This window comes from Clytia hemisphaerica, unplaced genomic scaffold (genome assembly GCF_902728285.1).
Source record: "Clytia hemisphaerica strain Z4C2 unplaced genomic scaffold, Clytia hemisphaerica genome assembly, whole genome shotgun sequence".
NCBI classification, from domain to species: domain Eukaryota; kingdom Metazoa; phylum Cnidaria; class Hydrozoa; order Leptothecata; family Clytiidae; genus Clytia; species Clytia hemisphaerica.
In genome coordinates, this window is record NW_027103863.1 from 56,967 (window position 1) to 65,224 (window position 8,258).

At 35.1% G+C, this 8,258-nt stretch overlaps 1 long non-coding RNA gene across 1 annotated transcript; it reads right to left on the reverse strand.

Moving 5' to 3' along the window:
• Positions 1–1,431: 1,431 nt before the first annotated feature.
• On the reverse strand, positions 1,432–2,657 carry LOC136808311 (uncharacterized). Its single transcript, XR_010846860.1, has 3 exons — positions 2,565–2,657; positions 1,903–2,073; positions 1,432–1,461 (listed from the first exon to the last, which is right to left on the reverse strand). It is a non-coding gene; the product is annotated as an uncharacterized lncRNA (long non-coding RNA).
• Between the last annotated feature and the right edge of the window lie 5,601 nt (positions 2,658–8,258).

Genomic DNA, 8,258 nt, shown 5'->3' on the forward strand with positions numbered 1-8,258 from the left:
ACAACACGCGCAGTTAACCAAAGGAGGTGGTACTCGTTGTCAGGAATATCTAGTAAGAAGACTTCGGCCATAGGGTAGGAAAATTTACGCCATTCTTCTGCGGTCCAAGACGTACATTTCTCAATATGTTTCGGACAATGGCCATCTTGCAATTCTAAGATAATTAAAAAATAACAACAACATCAAATACAGGTTAATGACTTTTGGGGATAAAACTTACCTAATGTTTACCAGTTTCGATAAAAAAAAAATAAACAGGATAATAGTTTGATTCAAAGAAGTAATATTTTGTCAGACAGACTTCTGAGAGGGCCTCTAAAAAAGTGATTTTTGAAATAAAATATTAGCGAATAAACACATACCTTAAAGGTATTAATTTAATTTTGTGAGTATTCAGTTTTACGTTTCTTTTTCAATTATCTTGGTCTTATCTCTTCAATAGAAAACTATAGGTACCAATAAAATGTTACCTGGTGTGAGTGGAAAGTTACGCATATCTTCGTTGAATTGGTCAACATTCCCAATATATTCTGCGAATATACGCTTGAACAGCTTTTTGCAACAATTCAACAGAACAAGGTGCATTACGTCATGTACCATATCTTCAAAGGGGTTGAATTTGTACAATTTATATAGACGATACAGCAAGGTGAGTCCTGTATAGCCAGTCTGTGTTGCCTCAGCAAGCTTTGCATGGATAGATTGCTTCATCTCTATGTCGTACATTGTGGTTGCTTCAATCTTTATGTCTCTTTTATCCCAGCGTTGTAGATACTTTTGACGATTACCAATATAATATTTGGTTGAACCACCATCTTCAACTGACTCGCCTAGAAAAATTTGATCAAACAATTAGCAACTTGGGAACCTCTTATAAGTAAAAAAAACAACAAGATAAACTAAATTCTTCCCAGACACACTTTGGAAAAAATAAAAAATAAAACTTAATTTTAGATAGATCTTTTCATAAATTACGTCAAGAACATCACTTGCCACGTTTTGAAATTATTGCCATGGTGATTAACACTCCCAGTGGATTTTATCAAAACTACTTTCCATTCATAAAACAATCATTTAATGTCTCGAGGGACATAATCACCATGAAAATTGTTTGAATACGAGGCAAGTGATGCTCGTGACGTAATATTATGAAAAGGTCTATTGTGCACAGTAAAGCTTAATAAAGACTACTTTTTGAATAACAGTATTAATGAAGCATGAATGAAACGTTAAGAAATTTTTCATGTTATTTACTAAAAATCCCTAATCGCATAACTGAATTTTGCAAAAAAAAATTACCTTTGCATTTATCTACACGGCAACCAAAAGTACCTTTACAGGAAAATTTACCAACTTGATATTGGGCTGGATAGTCTCCAGTCCAACACAACAACATACACCGCACTCTAAATCTACCCGCTGGAAACTCACCATCAACCTCTGGATAGTCAATGTCCATACCTATGAAAAGTTTTCTCAAGGTTATTTTACTGTACTAATATTTACAAATATGAAAATAGAACCCGAACAACTATTCCTGAGGAAAACAGAAATGTACGTGTTCCAAGGACAACTTCTAAAAAACCTTTAACAAAGGTTTTCACAATAAAGCTATTAACAAATGTCAAGTAGATTTGCATTTTGTCACAAGGAAAACCTAAATAAATCTAGCACAGCCCCCAGTTAGGTTGCTGAACACAAAGTCCCCCCCCCTTAGGTAGCCCCCAACTTTAAAAGAAGTCTCTGCACTACCTTAACAGAAGAAATATTAACTTTTTCTTGCTTTTTACTGAGAACCCTTAGGAAAATGAAAGAAATTAGGTTAAATTCATAAAAATAAATACCCGCAGAAATTTTAACCCATCAAGATAGCATTTTAATGATTTAACTTATATAGTTTACCATCAATAAACAATTCTTCAATTTCTTCAACAAGTGGTTCTAAATAAGGATCCAAAGCAGTGGGCTGTTTGTTTGGAAGCTTGTGCTCTGGCACAAATGATGACACAAATACATTTTCATTTTTAAAGCGTTCCTTTTTTCTCATATTGGCAATGGTAAGCTCTATGGAACCTAAAAAAAAGATTATCTTTTGCATAAAAGATAATGCTAACTGTAAAAATGTTTGTTTAAAATTTTGATCACTTTATTGAACCAAGTTTAAGTTACATCAGGTGAATTTTAAGATAATACTTTGTCCAAATTTCAGGTTCATTCTATATACCATTTAAAATTACAAAATACCATTGATATTAAAGTTAGTCAGTACTCTCTACAGGTGCTGAATCAACCTCCAAATATATCTATAGTCTGTTTATTCGTCACATGAGAGTACAACCTTTCCTATACAACAACAAGGCTCAAAATGGCCAAAAAAAAAAATCTAAGAACAGTTCTGAGACTCAAAGTTTTTCGAAAACTGTAATTTTGTTCTTTTTTATTAAATATCCTTTAATTGAATGTTTGCGACTAAGCTAATATAGCATTCTTTTGAAACTCTCATCTCTCTTTCTTTGTTTAAAAGATATCATCTTACAAAAAAGTAAGAATAAGAACAAATTTACCTGAGCCTTTTAAATATCCTCTACCAAAACCTGTTTGCCATCCATCCCAATGTCCTATAAGAGCGATATTGCGCGGATCACCAGTGACATAAACAGGACGTATTGTTTCACTTCTTTGACAATTATCACATGTTATAGTTAAAGATGGAGGTTCGTTTTGAGTAACATCTTCAAGATTGATTATATTTTCACACCTGCATCGATGAGGGAGTGCCCAAATTGAATTAGGATCCCAAAACCATTTCACTTCTTTAAACCGTGATCCATGCAAAATTTCATCTGCTGGAAACGAGGTTCCGGTTTCGTGTAACCAGTCATCTTTATTTTTCCAATGATCTAGCATCAGTCGACACATATGGGGGCTCGAAAACCATCTTTGAAATTTACCCTTCAATGAAAGGTAATATCGACGAATATCAGGAATCTCCAAACAATCTGGGCATGGTTCTCCAGGTTCAAGTGTATAATAGTACAATGGATGCTCCATGTTAAAACAGATGGCTTTTTCATTCACAGAGGAATACAAATTTCCAGCCTTTACTACTGATTCTGCTGACGAGTAGCCTCGAGGCCAGTGATCGTAAATGTCTGGATGTGCTAAGTTTAGCAAATCGCCAACATAAATTAGTAATTCTTCTGTCTGCTTTTGGGATGCGTTCATGTCAGATGCCAAATTCATTGTTTTTTTTACATGAATTTGAATTAATTCCATTCTAAAAATGAATGATGGAATGCATAATGAGATCATTGTTAAAACATAGACCTTTTTTCAAAGAGGACGTCCTGTTGAATAATTATGTAGTCCAGCCATAAAAACAATGATAGAGCCATGCATAATTACTGTATCATACATATTGTAATAATTATGCATGGTTTTATCATTATTTTCTGCTGGACTACATAATTATTCAACAGAGTGACCTCTTTGAAAAAAGGTCTATTGCAATGTCATATTGTCTAGTTTTTTTTTAAGTCAAAATTTCCTTTTCAAAAAAAACCCACTTCACATTTCTTACGTACCGTGAGTGGTCCTAAATCCGACAGCCCTGCCTAAATCCGACGTGGTCTTTCAAAGATACAAACTAAAATAAAAAAAAACTTTTGCTGTGACGCAACGAAAATACCAAAGTGTCAACTAAACTGGGAAATTTGATACAGTAAACCAGTTGAACCAAATAATTATATAACAATAATTGCTTCTTATACGAAACATAATTTTTTTTTGCAATATGTCAAACTTCATAAATGACAATAAAAGGTAATTACCTTATTGGGTATATATTTTCACGTGTTACAAATTTTCTCGGGTACTTAATTTCGCGAGTTTTTTGGTCAATTTTCGCGAAATTTAATACTGTTTAAATTTTTCAAAATTACAAAATTGCGGAATTAAATACACGCGAAAAAATTTTTCTTAGTATTTTGTTAGTATTTTTACATCAAAAACGTTGTGTTTCAAGCAAAATCAGTCTTTTTCTTGCTTTATATTCCCACTTTCAGTGAATCGCGAAATTTAATACACACAAAAATTTTCCAGAAGTCGGCAATCGCAAAATTTGATACACGCGAAACACGTTTTTTCGAAAAAATTTCGCGATTCGCAAAAATTTGTAACACGCGAAAATATATACCAATAAGGTACATTCAGACTTTTACAACTCACACTTTTTAATTACATTATTGACATTTTGACATTATAGTCATCTTGTTTTAGATGTTTTGAATTTGTTTTGAGAATTCTTGCAATAGTTTATCGTTCAACTTGGAGAAGGAGTGTTTGTAAACATAAAATTTTTTTGCATAACCTTTATTTGAGGGGTCGGAATTATGCAGGGCTGTCGGATTTAGGACCACTCACTGTAACAATCTGTGACGTGGATAGGGACAGTATAACTTATTGATTGATAACTTTGGTATGTATTTGTTAATGTTTGATTTTTTATTTCGAAGACCAGCCTACTGTTCTACAGCTATGTCGAAATAACAAGATGTATGTGTTTATATTACACAATTCTAGGCACTACGGTAATACACCTTATCGGAAATTCCACCTCCTCGCGTTGTTGCTACGCAACACTTTTTGGGAGGTAAACAAAGCTCGATATTGCGGTTTTCAGGCAAAAAGCCTTACAAAACACCCAAAATGTTGATGCCAAAAGAGCCTCCAAATCAACTGAAGAACCACCGAAGTTGTTGTTTTTCTCTTTCTAATAGCTTCTGCTGGCATCTTGAAAGCTTTGTTTTGTTTGTTTTTTTCAAATTCAGTGTATTTTTAGGAACATAAACAAGCCAGATATAAGCAAATGAGTTCTTGTTTTACGCGGGAACTTTTATACCGGTCTAGAATTCATGTAGTATATTTACGTGACGGAAATGTAGTGTTGAAGCTGGGCCGTACCACGCGAACGTACTCCATGGAATGCTAGCCATACCGTCGCTATTCGCGCTACCATTTATGTTTACCTCCCAATTTCAACGGATCCATTTTAGCGCAATTGTTTTTGTGGGATTTCCGATAAGGTGTATTCCCGGAAACCACAGACAATACCGTAAGTTGGTCTAACGTTGACATCCGTCTTCTAATTTCGACACCCTTCTTTAGAGATAGGAACAATAGAAACTGAGGAAGGTCGGAATCGCTGATTGACTTTGTTTAGCGCAATGAGAGGAAAAATCTTTAGTCTATCAGTGATTTCAACCTTCTTATTATTCCTATCTATAAAGAAGGATGTCGAAATTAGAAGACGGATGTCGACAATGGACCAACTTACGGTATAGCCCAGAAATCTCTGGGGGACGTTAGCCTAGCACCTAAAGGTCATTTAAACTTACAAGTCAATGGGTAATTGATCAACATCTGGTTCTGGTAGTGGTGCACCCCCACAATTTTCTCCTTCATCTCTTTGAACGTCCTCGTCATTGCTTTCATCTTGGTTACTGACAACACTGTCATCAATGTTTTCGTTCATGTTATTGCTGCTATTGGAAAGATTGTCGTCATCATTATTGACCTCAGTATTATTGTTACTTTCAGAGTTATCATCAAGTATGCTATTATTGTCACTGTCAATATTCTCATTCCCAGTCTCATTGTTTTCATTATCAGTGTCATTAGTATCTACTTCTTCCACCTCCTCGTCAGCAAAAACATACCTTGCTGTTCTCCAATGGCGACGTTCTGTACTTGCTGAAACAGCTGAATATTCACAATCAACACATGGGCAGTGAACATGTTTCTTGCTTAAGGATCCGCAATCACAAGTTGTAACATCTTGTCTTCTTCATTTCAACTTTGGCTCCATTGTCCTTCATCTAAATTGTTATAGTTATTGGATTCTGCGATTCTTTCATATATGTCTTTATAGTAACCAACATGGTTTTCGGTTTTCTTCTGTGTTTTGTGTATAGACTGCACTTAGTTCATAACAATATAATCGCACGGGCTAGTTTGTCTGGTTACACCGACTATATTTAAAGACATTAATTTATCTTACGTTTTATTCTGAGCTGTTAGGCCATTCACGCGCGCAAATTAATTAATGCAACGCGCCAAACTAAAATGTTTTTGAACCGAATTTCAAACTCACGTGCACTTTTCATCACATCAATCTTCAAGTATCATATCAAGCAGTCAAGACAAGTCAAGTATTTATAATCAAACTCAAGTGTATTTTTTCATCGTCTAAAAAACAACAGCAAATTTTCGAGAAAACTAAAGTTTTCAGTGTAACAAATATTTAACGTTATGGATTCGCGAAACATTAACTCCATGAACATTGAACAGCTATATGATTTTCTCACTGAAAAATATACAACAGAACTAGCAGACAAAATCAAAGGTAAGAACATATTTTCTGATATTCCTACTTTATATTCTTGTAATTTGTATTCCTGTAGGTGATTTATAAGGGGAGAAGACAAACCGTGGACCCCTGATATGGACCCCCAATATGGACCCCAATATGGACCCCTAATGGACCCCCTTTAAATGGCGAGAAAAGCATTGTGGGTATTTCCCAACATTAAATAGGTAGTTATTTGTGCTATATTAGTCGTCCTATATAATATAAACATATTACAACAGTTATAGAGTTACATGATACATTCTGTTATTTAGACATAAATTCAGTTCGTTCAGGGTGATTTGTTCTATTGTTGAAATGTTGACACAATGTTGATATATTTGAGAAAAATATTGACAGAATCATAAAATAAGACGTCTCTTAAGACAAAAACATTCAAAATATTTATTATACCAAAAGTGATGTAGATAGTGTGAATGGATATAAAAAGACACCAATCAGAAGCTTGTGACTTCTCAGAAAGGGTTGTTTTAGATTGATGAGCTTGACCAGATAGTTTATTATTATTTTCATGACAAAATGACATTTGCTAATCAAAATAATATTGAATTCTTTAAATATGACATCTGTTTAAAGACAAAATCACAAAATAATAGAACTATACCCAATGTGATGCTGGTAGTGTAAGCGGTAGCCTGGGAATCCAAGCTCATAATTTTAGAAAAAACAAAAAATACCTCACCTCACAAAGTTCTAAAATTATAGAGCTTGGTGCAGGTAGATTAGTCTGACACAGAATGTTATAAACAGTCTGTGTGTGAACCCTTGTTGACAGACTTTCTGAACTTTGGAAACCCAGGCAAACACACATAATCAACTTACCATAAAAACTCTTTCACAAGCTCTAAAGACTTTCAAAACTACTAAAAACCACATTAAAACATCAGCCACATGTATTTAGACTTCCAGTCAACAGCCATTTTGTTTCTAAATGAATCTATGTTTTCATTTTCATTTGTTTTCCTTTTTTCTGCAAAGTCAGCTTTTTCCATAAATTATGCGCGCGCATCGAAATTATCAAAATGCGCGCGAAATTACTGCTAAGTAATACGCCGAAAGCAGGCCAATCAGGCCGAACCTGCATTGCAGGGAAAAATGTCCCTGCAGGCGAGTTACCTGCACCAAGCGTTAAACCAGCAGCAAAAATATCATAAACTAGACTGTGAAAAAAGTTTAACGCTTGGATTCCCAGGCTATGTAAGCGGATATAAAATGACGTCAGTCAGAAGCTAATGAGCTCTCTGAGATAGTGGTTTTAGATTGATGGCACATGAGGCCCGAGTTAAATTGAAGAGTTACATTTAGGAGTGTTCGAGTTGCTAGTATAACTTCCTCTAAAAAATAATAGTTTATTATCATAGGAGGGACTTTTTATGTAGGTATCATCCATGAAATCTTTTTTCAGAGGCAAACGATATGGGTAATATTATGAAAGTTCGAGTTACTTGAGTTGTAACTCGGCTCTTCATGTCTCAATGGGCTCTTCCAGAAAAAATTCGTACATGGGGGGGTGGAGGATATTTTCTCCGGGGGGTAGCAAAAATTCATCAAAATTTGCCTTGTCCGGGGGGTAAATTTGCTCCGTCCGGGGGTAATTTGGGGTGTCCGGGGGGTCAGCAGATGCTTGTCCGGGGGGTAAAACCTATTGTCCGGGGGGCCAAAAGTCACCCTGTTCGGGGGGTAAATCATTAAAAATTGTTATATCCTCCACCCCCCATGTATATTTTTTTTCTGGAAGAGCCCAATCTATGGTTTGTTAAGCCAAAAAACATTGTTCTTGAGTACGACCCTCGACATGGCCCGAGAATTCTCGGGCCTCTTTGGGCCATGT